The sequence below is a fragment of the Balearica regulorum genome, chromosome 12, assembly GCF_011004875.1.
Source record: "Balearica regulorum gibbericeps isolate bBalReg1 chromosome 12, bBalReg1.pri, whole genome shotgun sequence".
Lineage (NCBI taxonomy): Eukaryota > Metazoa > Chordata > Aves > Gruiformes > Gruidae > Balearica > Balearica regulorum.
Genome location: NC_046195.1, coordinates 8,497,567 through 8,513,513, shown reverse-complemented (window position 1 = coordinate 8,513,513; position 15,947 = coordinate 8,497,567).

The window sequence follows — 15,947 nt, the reverse complement described above, 5'->3', positions numbered from 1 at the left end:
AGGCCACACAGCTGAACGTACATTCAGCTAGGAAATGTAATGCAATGTAATGAGCTAGGAAAAACACTGAGGGGATAAGAGAGGCAGTGAAAAAGAAGTCCTAAAGTAACAAAGGAAAGAACAACTTGCTCTGCAAGGAAGGGAGCAGGAGTAGAGAAGCAGGGAGGTCTAAGCAGGTCAGCTCTTTTCGCGGAGGGGTCAAGTTGCAGAGAAGTTTTTCAGGATTAGAAAGAGTGATAAGATAGCACAGTAGGTAGCCTCAAAATAAGATAAGGAAACAGAGGAGGAGCCACTGAAATGAATGGTTCTTCATTATGATTCTCCTGCCTCTTGCTACATCTGAAAGCAGAACCCTGTGGCAGTTGGCCAGTTTGACAGGGAAGGCGATAAAAATAAATTACATCCTCTGTTTCCAATACAGACTGAGATGTTTCCAAAAGAATGGGGGAAGGGAACTTATTTGCAGGGAGGAAAGGTACTTACGAGATCCAAAACTCATTGTCTGTTCTCTATAAAGTGGTGTCACAACTGACTCCATAGCGTACATACTTGGCTCCAGATGGGGTTTTGGAACATTCCACCTCTGGGACCAGCTGCTTTTGCGAATGTTCGGCTGGAAGAGAAACCCAAGTTCAAAATGAAGGAAATGTTCTTTTTTGTCTCTCAAAGAGCATGCATGAAGCTGAGAACAATCAGAGAACCTCAGGCCAAGCAGTTTGAGATTCCCAGTGTCCTGGGTGGTCTTTGCTGTTAAATTCTATGAGTGTCATCTGTGGAGAATGGTTTCCTTCAAAACCTGAGTAAAACTGTGATAAGATAGATTTTTCCCAACCAATTTGATTTACAGTTTAGCATGAGCAGAAAACATGTATGTTAGCAGTGTGTTTTGGACCTACTGTTGCAAATCAGGTTTTGTGCACCCAATTTAAATAGAGTCTAAGGAAACAGTCAGGTCCTATTTGAGTTTCTTGACACAAGTGGACACACATTTTTGCTGTAAAAGCAGCTTTAGCAAGAACAACTCATCTCTCTTGGACACTAAAGAGCGTTTTTGGAAGAAGCAAAAGAAACCTATGAGAAGGCTGGAACCAGTAATATCTAAGATAAAACATACTCTGTCCTCTTGCATGTGCTATTCTCTTGGGTTTGATATGCACTCTGGGGATCTGTGGAAACTGAAGATTGCCATGCCTTCTTCTGGCTGACACATGCAGGGAAAACATGTCTTGTACCAAGCAGGGACTATAACTGTGGGTCACACAAGGCAGGGAAGTACTTTGCATCCTAACATTCCGTCCTGTGCTTAGGACCAGGCAATTGCTCTGTTAGTTATCTACTATCACTTTCTCACTGTGAGAAAGCAGTCCAAGTTCTTTGTTTAACCACGTATTGTGGAGCAAGCCATCAGCTCCCCATGAACTGGAAATCAAAAGTAGATCTGCCTTACGGATCCAGAACAAATATATTATTCACTTTACCTGGCTGATTTGTCCCATACCACTAGTGATTTTCCCAGAGAAAGTTTCTGCATATGACTAATGGCATTTTTTGAGGGTTAGAAATTCCAAAGTTGTCTACTCAAGGGAAGAAACTTCATGTTTTAGCAAGTTAGAAACATTGGCTGCAGTTACTGCAAAGAATGAAATTGCGATTAGTTTTCTACAATCTTTATAGGCATGCCTAAAAAAAAAGATGTCAATATTGCAAGTCTGAGAGGTCACTGAGGCAGTGTCCTTTGCTGATAGACAACAGACCATGTCTCAAAACTTCTATTTGCTGGCCTGGTGGAGATAACATTTAGTGTGAGGCAGAGCAGCTTCAGTTTTAAGGCAGGGGTGCTGCCACTGTGGTTCTTTGGAATCCTCTTTGCCAGAAAACAACCCTGTATTATCCTCCAGAGATCAGCCAGGCCTGGTCTCCCATCTGTTCATGGATCTGCACCTGTTTTTCATTTCACCAATAGTGGCCACATGGCCTAAGACTGTGGAGGAACACAGAGAGGAAAATGAATGTGTGGTTCAGGCACTGGGGTTGAATTCAGAAGTTTTGAGTTTAAATCCTGACTGTGTGGCATAACCTTGGTGAGTCCTTTCATTTCTGTCTGCCTTAACCTCATCTGCAAAAGAGAGGAAGGAGTGATTATTGTTCTGGGCCCTTCTACTTACCTTTTTTTAACAAGGAATTGGAGAAAATGTGTTTTTTCCTCTTTGCTTGTATTTCACCCAGCACAGTAGTCTTTACAGACGTGATCTCTATAAAACACATCACTGATGATTAGGAACGCTAAACATTTCCTTTGCACTTTGAAAAATAGAAGGGAAGTTCCTTAGAAAAGTTGTTCAATTTCTGCCTGTGTAAATGACAACACTGCTTGGACATAGCTCCAGTAGCATAGAACTGGTGTTATGGGTGTTTTAAGTGTTTATCTGCAATCGGTGCATGTGAATCCAGTGTAGTCGCTCTTTGTTGATCCCAGGCTGAATCACATTTCTGGTTGCAGCCAGCTTCAGAGACATACAGAAGCAGCATATATATCAATTCCTTGCCTCTCTCATGTCTTGCGCCGGACATGCCATAAATTTGGCATTGTACATTTTGTAGTCCTTACACTTGTTTAGAAAACAGAGGTAAACTTGTTGCCCCCCCCCTCTGCCTACTTTATTTATTGCTTCATCAGCCACACTTTGTGTGTTTACACTCCAGTACAACAGTTTGGTTGCTGCTTGCGTTGACAGCCCGTAGATAGCTTGAGGCTAAATAAAGTGGGTAACTGCTGTCAGGTTCCGTGTAAGTTCTCAGCTGGGTATGGTATTGCCATGCTAACTGGGGACACGCTGACCTTGCCAAATGCTATCAGCTTCCTGCAAGGGTCCCTTAAAGTGCTCAGTGTCAGAGATCATTGCAACTCACTCTTTGTAAATTCTCAACCCAGTTGTAAAGAATGCTCTCACATTTTTTATGTTCTAACTGGGGATTGAGTTGATTATAACTGTTCTCAGATTTGTTTTTCACCTTGACCCTCACTCAACTTCTATTGAAAGCTGCTGGGGTTTGTCATTGACTTCAGTGGAATTAGGCTTAGGCCTTTATCAGAAAGTTTGCTGTTTGCTGCAAGTTTGATTTCCATGTGATATATCTGGAAGCTTTCAATTATCACGCTGCCTTTGAAATGGGAAATTGACAAACTGTTATCTCTGGGAGCTTGTTGGGTTCAGATTGGTTCCATCAGATCACAAGTAAATCTGTGCCAAGCAAGGTTGCTATTGAGTTCTTTATGCTTGATCCTCAAATTAAAATTTACCTATCTGATTGTTTTGCACTTGAGACTATCACTCTTTGGTTTGTCTGAAAGTTGCAACAACGGAAAGGGCAGGTATTGTGCATGACCCATGGATTAGGAGTTTTGTGTCAGCTTCAGAAAACCTCAGGAGACTTGGGATACAATGTTATGCTCAACACTACAAATTTGCAGGTGCTGTGGCCAGAAGAGACAATTACAATCATTTATTTCAACCTTCTGCAAGCTACAAAATACCTCCTCTAGTTTTATAGAGGTTCATACCTCTCAATTTAACCAATACATAGTCATTAGAATTCTAGGTTGATTTAATTACCTCCGATTATGGAAAGTTCACTGCAATCTAAGGTTACTTTTTCAAAGTGTTTAAAATTTGCTCCTCATCTCTCATCTGAACTTGTTTAATTTCTGTTTTATGTCACTGGATATTGCTCTGCTTTCACCTGTGCCTATTGTTGGACTCCGTAGCTCTATAGTATCCCCATGTAGATAAACCCTTACACACTGCTGTCAATTGACTTTTTACTTTTTCTTCTTAATGATCTTCAGAGTCAGGTATATATTCCAGAACTCAATTCATTCCTTCATTAATTCTAACTCTAGTTAGAATTCATAACTCTAGTATTTATATTTTCAGAATTTGGATTATAGCAATTTCTCCAGCTGCTGGTGACCTAATCCACTGTGCTATTTTTAAATGTTGGTGTCATATTAAATATTTCCATTGAAACTCCTGTGGTTCACACTCACTCTACAGTTTTCTAAGGCCTACTTATAAAATCAGTTCTTTCACACTCAGATGTACAATTCACCTTGGACTCAATGGAAATATCCATTTTACCCAGACTGAGAGGGGATCTCATCAATGCTTATAAATATCTAAAGGGCAAGTGTCAAGAGGATGGGGGCAGACTCTTTTCAGTGGTGCTCAGCGACAGGACAAGGGGCAATGGGCACAAACTGGAACAACAGGAAGTTCCATCTCAATATGAGAAAAAATTTCTTCACTTTGTGGGTGACAGAGCACTGGAACAAGCTGCCCAGAGAGGTTGTGGAGTCTCCTTCTCTGGAGATATTCAAAACCTGCCTGGACGCAATCCTGTGCAACCTGCTGTGGGTGATCCTGCTTTAGCAGGGGGGTTGGACTAGATGATCTCCAGAGGCCCCTTCCAAGCTTGACCATTTTGTAATTCTGTGATTCTGTGAATGGCAACATCGGACCTTAAACTAGCAGGCAATGCCACTATAATGCTAACAATGAAGACATTAACCTTGAAAGAGCCAACTACTGATATTTTTCTCCTCTATTTAATGACTTGGTTTTCTTTTATGTCATATTTTTAAGTTAATTCCATTAGATCAGTTTTTTCATAGAACTGTATAAATGAATTTGCTAAAAAGTAAATCTGGACCAAATGCTATCAAGTCATAGAGTAATTTAAGTGGGAAGGACCTTTGGAGGTACCACATTCACCTTTTAATATTAACCATTCATAAAGGACATGACTTACAAATGTTGTGACAGATTAATGCAATAGGGATGTTGCTATTATATTTTGCTAGGCACCTTCTCACTGTGCATTCTTAACGTATATTTTGGAGCAAAACTCTATCAGTGAATGTAAAATCAACATAAACTCTCATGGAAGTATACAAATTACTTTGAAGTCTTCTGTCTCATCAACGGCCCAAGAACTAACTCTTTTGTTTAAGCACATAATGTGCAACAAGTTGACTTTAAAACTTTTCTTTACCTATATGCATTTGTATTTTCATTCTACTTTGTCAAAATAAATATTAAGAATTAGCCTTCCCGCTTTTGGAAGGATCTTAGTAAAATTAGACATTTGACAGAAATCTGTAAAGTTGGTTTTTTGTTTGGTTTTTTTTGTTTTGGTTTGGTTTTTGGTGTTTTTTTTTGGTTTTTTGGTTGTTTTTTTTTTTATATATATAACATGCCATTGTAACATTTGCTCTTCTGGACTTATTCTTTATTTACTACATTTTTTTGACATCTGTCCCTGTTTCTTTTCATCAAATATTTATCTGCAGCAGCTGAGTGAGCCTCATTTGTTTTAATTAAAAATAAGACCACCAAGCTGGGATCACTTCCTTAGCTCTTCCATGGCTTGCACAGACAGACAGTAGATCTTGTGAGGTTTTCCTGAGGGTGGCCCATTGACAGGCTTTCCCCCCTCCCTATATCCTTTTCTTTTGGACCATGTTTATTTTTGGATAGAGAAATGTAATCAGAGCCACATTCCGGACAAAGAAACTTTTTACAGTTAACACGCATGAGAAAGGAGGAAGACCATGTTGTGTTTCATTTGGTGTTTCATTGTAAGAAACCATTTTCTAATTTGTGGCTTCTGGAATGGAATTATCATTGCCACAGAAACATAGGAATTGTCATAGCAATAAGGCCTCTAGTTCAGTATGCTGATACTGACACAGGCAGCGAGCACTTAAGGAAAAATTGTAGAAATTCAGCTGAGGAATCCTACTGATTGAAAACGTTTTTTGCACTTTTCTGTCTCATGTCTCCCCCCCCCCCCCCGCTCCAGCATTGACTTAAGAAGAGGAAAAACCAAAGAAAAAAGCAGCAACCTAAAATAACTCCTTTGTGCAAAGTTAGTATTATAAGGTCATGATACAAGCTGATGGATATTGCTACTAAAACTTCTAGAGAGGGTTTGAGACATGTTATTTTCAGTTTAAATATCGTAGGCAAATACTTTTGGAGTGCAACAGACAGACTGCTCACAACAAGAGATGGTGAGATGTCTTCTGGTCTCGTGATCCCAAGTTGCATAGCACCACTGACCTGTCCAGCCATCATGATTATCTTAGTTCTTGTTAATGGGAGAGATTTTTAAATTAGGTTTTTACATTTATTTAAGGTGGAGAAGATTAATAAGCAAATCTTGTTTTTTTTCATACCCCATTTTCACCTCATTCTTCATCTTAGGTGAAAAGTAAAAATTAAAACAAGCCATGCCTGTGAATCACCAAATTAGAACTTTTATATCCTCACTTGGCAAAAATTACCTTCAAAAATGATCCTACTTCAATCTCCCCTGGCAGTGAGTTACAGTAAGGTCATCCAATGCTTAGATATTTCTTACAGTTGTCTGTTAGATGCAAAACACTGATTAGCTTTAAAATTAAAAGATCTCCTTTCTTTGTAGGTATAATCAGTTTAAGACTTTACACTCTGGTAGCTAGATTTTTCTAAATTCTGAAAAAACCTATCAGACTCAAAGCCTGACAGTAAATTGTACACCTCTTAGTTTATTTTGTAGGCAAAGTAGAAAGAAAGGTTGAGGTAATCTTACATATCAAAAATTATCTCATTATAGCATCTATATAAGAAAATGGGCTCAAGTGAGTAAAGAATTTATATTTTTTTCCCTCATAATACACATATGAAACAAGCACACATATAGCACATTTCAGAACATTTATAGGAAAGTTATTGACTTACCAAGAGGTCAAAGGAGGTTTTATCTCAGCATCTGTTCCAATTCATAGTATTATCTCCTATTCCGCAGGACACAATAATGTGGCTGCATAATGTCCTCATGTAGATTGGTTCTGTGTTTGAGACATATGGGTAAAACTGACACAGAATTTTAAGGGCAAAGTTTTCAAAAGTAGACACATATATTAAGAGCACAAATTTAAATGAAAAGTTGACCCCTAAGTTGTCCTATACTGATACTTATTACTTACGTAACATTTACAGACAATAATTCACTGTATTATATTTACAATATTGTACTATAAATTTCTAAGATCTTAATATTGGCATAAAGGAAAAGAATCAATTATGTAACTTGGAGTCAGAATTTAATCCTTTCCTTGCCAGATACTGAGACAGGAGACAGATCCATTGCTTAATCAATTGAACAGTAGAAGGGCATTCAGGAACCTAGATTTTCTTTCCAGCTCTGCCACTAGATTGAGGGTGACCTTCATCAAATGCTGTTTCTAGTCTGTAAAATGTAACTGTAAATTCTCTTTTAAAAAGCATTTTAAATGAGAAAGTACTGTAAAGTACCCTAGATTTGATGCCGATTGCTTACAACGGTAAGTGAAATCAGAGTTAAACTAATTTAAGGGAGACTTTATTAACTAGAAAGATTATGAGCTTGTCAAAAAGGTATTAATTAAAGTCTGGGGACTGCTTGCCAGTGTCATTCTAAATTAATTGCTAATAGGTTACTCTTAAAAGTGGAGTGCAGCTGCAGGAACATCAGGCTCAAAGGAAACTTGATTTTGTTTATCATTCGTTTTTACTTTGTTTAGCAAAGGATTTCTAAATACCAAAAGAAATCTGAAACTGTTTCTGGCAAGGATATTTTTGATTACAAAAAATTTTCTGTAATCTAAATGGCAGGATTCACACACTTACTATAACCTTCTATGCTTTTCTCTTTCTGTAAATCTCTGAGAATAGAAAAGCCTTTAGAACTGTATCTTGTATATCTCTTAAGAGGCAAAGAAGCCAAAAAAGCCAACTGGCTTTTTAGACCCAGTGGCACACAAAAAGAATTGATTAACATAAAGTTAGCAGTGGTTCTACTGGCCCCCAAATCATGTGTGGTTGGTATCATGCTCTTTGGGGATAATGTTGCCTGTGAGAGCAATTCAGAACAGGCCAGAGATTTCTCCTGATTTCAAGGCCTCCAGTTTACAGTAATACTTAAGGGCATGGGATGGGTGTGGGGGGTGGGAAGTGATTTATATCCACTTCTGTGCCTATTTACAAGCTATGTGTTCTAGCTTTTTGTATATGAGTTTTGCTGCAATGTCTCACAGAAATAAGTGCTTCAGGAGGATGTGTAAAGAAAGGCTGTACTCTGGTCAGACTTAAATTGGTGCATGTGGTGAATATTCTTTGAAGACAGTATAGTTACAATGGTGTAAAATGTGGGAAAGATTGCAATCCCTGCTAGCAGGTTGAGAGGCCATGCTGCCAAAAGGCCTGCCCTACATTAAAGCTCCCTTTTTTGTCATGGTAGAGGCTTCTCTGGTTCTGACTCTTAGACAAGACTTAGTCAGACTGCCTTTTCAGTTTAGGCATGCAAGCGGCTTTTGCAGATACTTTCTTTTCAGTTCAACAGTAGTGAACAGGCACCCACAATAGAGAAAAAACCATATCCCACTGAACATCTGCTAAGCTATTTATTTCCTTATTTTATGCTACCCAGTAGTATAACCATTTTGTATCAGTCCCGGGTTAAACAGAAACACAGATCACTATTTTAAAGGGAGTTGGAGAGTTCTGTGCTACCTCAGACAGAAATTTTTGAAATAGTGGGAACTTGGTGAAAACATTTATTTTTGACAGAGCTCTGTCACCAATGAAGGAAGTGATAAACTGTTATCTTTTTTTATTCCTACAGTTTCAATTTGAAAATATAAAAGCTATCACTATATACAATTCTGCTAATTCAGGTATGTTAAATCCTGACAAGACTGTCAGACCCAAAAAGCACAGTTCTGGCCTTGTGGAAATCAGTGACAAAAAATAGCAGTCGATTTTAAAAGATGCCAAAATTGTACTAAAGTGGTGGGTTATGGGGTTTTCTACCCCAGAAAATAAGAATGTGATTTACACCTTCCCATATTGATCCTTCTGTTTAGACAGTCATTACCTTCATCATACTGGGACACTTCAGTGTTTTGCCTTTTATTTTGGATGCTGTCATTTTAGCAGTGCAAATACTAATTGATATGGGAATATGGTGCTTTTAAGTGCTGATGACTATTCTGTTAACAACTCAGGAATATGGCTAGCACAGCTGACTCCATATTGCTTGTGAACAGAATTCCTCTTCTGTTGCTTCACAAAACTTGATGACAGAGTATTAGTAATAACTTTTGAAAATCCTAACATACTAATTAAAAGTCACCTCCTAATGCTTATGAAACCATCTCAGGAAAGAGCAGCATAGTACAATTACATTAACTGTCCCATTTGAAACATCTGGACTCTAAACCTATAGGTTCAGAACTCCCAGCAGAATTTACCAGACATTTCTGCTCAATATTCATAGAATCATAGAACAGTTTGGGTTGGGAGGGACCTTAAAGATCATCTAGTTCCACCCCCCCTGCTACGGGCAGGGACACCCTCCACTAGAACACATTGCCCAAAGCTTCGTCCAACCTGGCCTTAAACACTTCCAGGGATCAGGCATCCACAACCTCTCTGGGCAACCTGTTCCAGTACCTCACCACCCTCACAGTAAAGAATTTCTTTCTAACATCTCACCTAAATCGACCCTCCTTCAGCTTAAACCTATTACCCCTTGTCCTGTCACTACACTCCCTGATAAACAGTCCCTCACCATCTTTCCTGTAGGCCCCCTTCACATACTGGAAAGCCACAATTAGATCTCCCCGGAGCCGCCTTTTCTCCAGGCTGAACAACCCCAACTCTCCCAGCCTGTCCTCATAGGAGAGGTGCTCCAGCCCTCCGATCAGCTTCGTGGCCCTCCTCTGGACTCTCTCCAACAGCTCCATGTCTCTCCTGTACTGGGGCCCCCAGAGCTGGATGCAGTACTCCAGGTGGGGTCTCACGAAAGCCAAGTAGAGGGGCAGGATCACCTCCCTTGACCTGCTGGTCACATACTTCTTTTGATGCAGCCCAGGACACGGTTGGCTTTCTGGGCTGCAAGTGCACACTGCCAGCTCATGTTGAGATTCTCATCAATCAATACCCCCAAGTCCTTCTCTTCGGGGCTGCTTTCAATCCATTCTCTACCCAGCCTATAGCTGTGCTTGGGATTGCGCCGACCCACATGCAGGACCTTGCACTTGGCCTTGTTGAACTTCATGTGGTTCGCACAGGCCCACCTCTGAAGCCTGTCAAGGTCTCTGTGGATGGCATCCCTTCCCTCCAGCATGTCGACCACACCACACAGCTTGGTGTCATCAGCAAACTTGCTGAGGGTGCACTCAATCCCACTGTCCATGTCGCTGACAAAGATGTTGAACAGTGCTGGTCCCAGTACCGACCCCTGAGGAATGCCACTCGTCACCGTTCTCCACTTGGACATTGAGCCGTTGACCGCAACTCTTTGAGTGCAACCACCCAGCCAACTCCTTATCCACCAAGTGGTCCATCCATCGAATCCATGTCTCTCCAATTTAGAGACAAGGATGTCGTGCGGGACAGTGTCAAATGCCTTGCACAAGTCCAGGTAGATGTTGTCAGTTGCCCTTCTCTTGTCCACCCACGCTGTAACCCCATCATAGAAGGCCACCAAGTTTGTCAGGCACGATTTGCCCCTAGTGAAGCCATGTTGGCTGTCACCAATCACCTCCTTATTTTCCATGTGCCTGAGCATAGTCTCCAGGAGGGTCTGCTCCATGATCTTGCCAGGCACGGAGGTGAGACTGACCAGCCTGTAGTTCCCTGGGTCTTCCTTTTTACCCTTCTTAAAAATGGGGGTTATGTTCCCCCTCTTCCAGTCAGCGGGAACTTCGGCGGACTGCCAGGACTTCTCAAATATGATGGAGAGTAGCCTGGCCACTTCATCCGCCAGTTCCCTCAAGACTCGCAGATGCATCTCATCAGGTCCCATGGACTTGTGCACCTTCAGGTTCCTTAAATATTCTAGAACCTGATCTTCTCCTACAGTGGGCGGTTCTGCATTCTCCCAGTCCCTGCCTTCTGTGACCTGGGCAGTGTGGCTCAAGCATTTGTCAGTGAAGACTGAGGCAAAGAAGTCATTGAGTACCTCAGGCTTCTCCATATCCTGGGTAACCAGGTCGCCCGTTTCATTCTGGAGGGTACCCACATTTTCCCTCATCCTCCTTTTATCACTGACATACCTATAGAAGCTTTTCTTGTTGTCCTTGACATTCCTGGCCAGACTAATTTCTATCAGGGCTTTGACTTTCCTAACCTGATCCCTGGCTGCTCAGACAGTTTCTCTGTATTCTTCCCAGGCTACCTGCCCTTGCTGCCACCCTCTGTAGGGCTTCTTTTTTTGTTTGACTTTGCCCAGGAGCTCCTTGTTCATCCATGGGTGCCTCTTGGTGGTTTTGCTTGACTTCCTCTTTGTTGGGATGCATCGCTCCTGAACTTGGAGGAGGTGACCCTTGAATATTAGCCAACTGTCTTGAGCCCCTCTTCCCTCTAGGGCTTTGTCCCATGGTATTCTACCAAGAAGATCCCTGAAGAGGCCAAAGTCAGCTCTCCTGAAGTCCAGGGTAGTGAGCTTGCTGCGTGCCCTCCTCGCTGCCCTGAGGATCCTGAATTCCACCATTTTGTGGTCACTGCAGCCAAGGCTGCCCTTGAGCTTGACATCCCCTACCAGGCCCTCCTTATTGGTGAGAATAAAGTCCAGCATGGCACCTCTCCTCGGGGGCTCCTCTATCACTTGGAGGAGAAAGTTGTCATTGACACATTCCAGGAACTTTGTGGATTGCTTGCGCTCAACTGCATTGTCCTTCCAGCAGATGTCAGGGTGGTTGAAGTCCCCCATAAGGACCAGAGCTTGTGAGCGTGAGGCTGCTCCTATCTGCCTATAGAGGGCTTCATCTGCTTGGTCCCCCTGGTCAGGTGGCCTGTAGCAGACCCCCACTATGATGTCCCCTGCCCCAGCCCTCCTTTTAATCCTGACCCATAGGCTCTTGGTCGGCTCCTCATCCACCCCCAGGTGGAGCTCCATGCACTCCAGCTGGTCATTGATGTAGAGGGCGACGCCCCCTCCTTGTCTGCCCTGCCTGTCCTTCCTAAAGAGCCTGTACTCTTCCATCCCAACACTCCAGTCATAGGAGATGTCCCACCACGCCTCTGTAATGCCAATAAGGTCATAGCCTTTCAGGCACACACGTGTCTCCAGCTCCTCTTGACCTGACCTGACCAACTTCATAGCATATTTCTTAAGAGGCATTTGAACCAGAGCCCAAAGTTTCCCTCCGTATTTGGTAACCTATTTATTATTCTGCCATTACTTCTCTACTTGTACACATACATATATACAGCATATAGACAGTCTCTCTTGTGGTTTTCATAGCTGTATGTGTGGTATGCGACCTGTTAGACCAAGCAGGGAGAGCACCAGCAGCTGGAGAAATCTTTATCACAGAAACTTTTAGGAGTGAAGCATTAAGTCTCCCCTGGAAGTGAGATAAGATAGAACGACAGAACAACTTTCTGTGTGCCATGTGTGAAGACTCTGCACTTGCTAGTGAATCTGCTATTGCACTGCAAAAAAAGAGGAGAGCTGGTAGTCGACCATGTTCTTTGGGACTCAGAGACACTTTAAGCAAAGCAGAATGCTTTGACAACAGAGTATGTCTTGTAAATGTAAGAATGCCATAAAAAAGATGTAGCTGTGCTTGCTGATCACAGTGTAATTAAGTAATTAACATACACTGCAAGGTGAATGCCATGCAATGTCTGGTCGGTATCAGGATTCCTTTAGTAACATATGGGCAAGGAAGCTTAGTGATTCATGAACCATGCTCAGAGTGACTAGACCATCTACGGCTACATGAAAGTTGGCAATTGTTTCTCATGGACAAAAGTTAGTAAGTTCCTTAAAATTAAAAAATGTGCTAGAAAAGAAGGGAGTTCAGAGTATCCTATTGTCCGAGCATGAAATTATCTTTGAACAATTACTACAGCAATTTATACAAACTGTGAGGTTGATAGGTACATTGTAACTCTGATTCATGAGAAGCCTTACTTTACTAGATGCTCCAAATTAAGATTTCCAAGCATCTCATCTAATCTCCTCATCCAATAATCCTAAAATCCAGCAATTAAAGAATGCTTTGACAAAGCAACCTGAGGCTCATTCCTCTAATTATGCTGCACAGTTTAAGCTCATTGACTTCAAATACATAGGTTTACCCATGTAAAATCTGTATGCAATGCATCTGAACTTTCTAGATTAATAGACGCTTCTGCAGAATGTAGCGTATTAACAGCTTCGTCCAAACTGAAACTGAATCAAGACATCTTATTGCCAGAGAAGAAAACTCTGGGGGATGCATTCACTTAAGTAATTCTGTTTCCTTGCTGAGAATGAATGCAATTATACATTTAACACTAAGTCATATCTGAGACCAACAAGGTTTAAAAAAAAATTGAATTTAATAAGCATCTCCTAGAAGTCCCTCTCATTCTGTCATGTGGGTTGGATTTCTCTTTAAGATCTGCCATTTCGCTGGTGTTTCCTATCAGAAGGTGCAGAGTCTGATGATTCAGAATGACAGACATGAAATGCTGTTCAAGTTCTGAAGTCATGGAGAGATTGGAAACTTCAGTGATGCAGGGAATCTCTGCAAAATTTCTCCATCATAAAGGATCTGGGACACTTGTTCTGGGGCAGTAGTTCAACAACTTGCCATTTGCAGTCTTGCCACTATACGCAAGATGTCTGCACTGCTAGACCCAATCTATACAGCACAACTCCCCATACTGGACTCACTCTGCAGAAGGAGGTCCCAGTGACTAAGACTCACACAAATTTTTTCACTTGTGCTCAACTTCATGTCCTGATCATCAGTCTACTTTGCTTGTCTAACTGTAATGGTTCTGCAGGAGGATCCTTAGGGCTGCAGAAGGGAACAAATTGAAGAACAAATTAGGAACTTGACTACTAATCTCTGAAATGGCTAGTAGCTGGTACTAGTGGGTGGCTGCACTTCAGGTACCATACAAAAAAATAGTAGCATGAGGAAAAGGCAGGGTGAGGGGCAGCTTACCAGGCCTTAAATGATACCCAGCCTATTGTCTTTCCCTCAGCTGAAGCTGCAGCTTGATGAGGGAGTCTGGTGAATGATTGGCTTTGGAGTAGGGAAAAAAATTATATGGTAGGCCAGGGGGAAGCAAAAGCACTGCTGAACTTCTGGAAAAGAATGCAAAAAGATTTGCGCTATGTGATAACATGTGAGAGAAATTTGGAGTGTCTAGGGTTTGCCCTAGAAGCTGGAAGAGAAACTAAATGGTAATCGAACTTGTTGTAGCAGAACCCTGTAACAGAATCATAGAATCATTTAGGTTGGAAAAGACCCTTTAGATCATTGAGTCCAACCAAGATGTCTTTTCAGAATTCTAAATTAGACTCAGCTTAAACATAAAGCCTGCACTATCACAGTCTGATACAGTATGTGTGTCCAGTAAAGTACCAGTTTGCTAGTGAAACAAATTACCATATTTTCTTTGTGAGTTCTGTTGACCTTTAACCCGGGAAGAGGATAAAGTGTTAAAAAGCACAGAAATAGACAAGAGTGATTTTTACAAGTGGAACCTTTGTAATAGCAAGACTATGTCTGTGTGACAGCAGGGCTTGGCTTGTTTGTTGTTTGTTTTGGGGATTTAAGAGGATAATGAACAAAGAAATTATGAGAGACAAAGATATGCAGCTTTTTCGTTGTCCCAACAATCTACAGGAATTGAATCCACTGGCTGCCTGGAGTTCATTCTTGTAATCCCTTCGTTAACCTTTTCATTGAACAAGCTCTCAATTTTCCACTAGATGTGAAATGCAGTTTGCTTGTGTCTATGCCCACATTTTTCTCTCATTTTTATGTTGGGCAGGAATCCTTCTCTGCAGTGTTTCGTTCCTTTTAGACGCATCAGTCTATTATCAGACCATGTCTAGCTTTTCCAATGCATTATTATTAAAAATACAAAGTACAGTCATATTTTTCGAGTGACCACACTGACTCTTTCCTCTTTTCCTAATGGTCTCCTATAACTTCACTGACTTATAATTTTTGTGTTGATATTTTATACATGCTTTTCACAATCTTTTGGCCAGAAACTAAGGGGTTAATTGGTTTTTATCATATACGTATTGTTGGGCTAAGATGAAAGCCATGGCTCAGCAAAGTCTTGGCTAAACGTGCTTATTAGCATCAAACGCTCCTCATTCTAAAAAGGTGTTGCTATGCACCTGCTATTTTAATTCATGTTAGGTTATTAAAATCAAAACAAAGTGTCAGACTAGAAACAGAGCAGTCTATGATCTGCTAGAAGACATCTAAAGTAGACAGATTATGAAGTCTGATATGGCTACTGGAATAATGTGTAAATTTAAACTATTCTTTCTTTCTAAAATTTTTAGGTAATATCCTCAGCAGAGATAACTGGCACTGAAGACAACAGCGCTGTTTGTTTATATCAGCAAGATCTGGATCTCTTTTATCTTACATAAAACATTAATTACTAGCTTTTATGCAGTTGTTCTGCCCACTGTGATTGTCTGAAAAAGAGGTGTGGAGGAAATAATTTTTGCATGGAAAAGTTGAAAAGCATTTCTCTCTTGCAAGGCACCCACCCCTGACCACTGTTCAGAATAGGATACTGAGCTAGATGGGCTTTTGGTTTGACCCAGCACAGGTGCTTTAACTTCTTACATATTCATTCTTTTCACTTGGAACAAAACTTGTTGTTTCTCTTTTGCTTCTAGTCCAAGCCAGCCAGAACTAGGGAAGCAAATGACTGTGCTGCAGTACTACTGAGTCAGTCTGCTGGGATCAAACCCCTTTGTGTGAGGCACTGAAACAGGTCCTTTCTGCCCGAATTTCCCAAGTAAGAACTTGGTCAAAGTTGATATGCTTTGAATCTTCTCCCTGCCAACAGAAGAATCATGCATTTTCTTAATTATAGATCGGG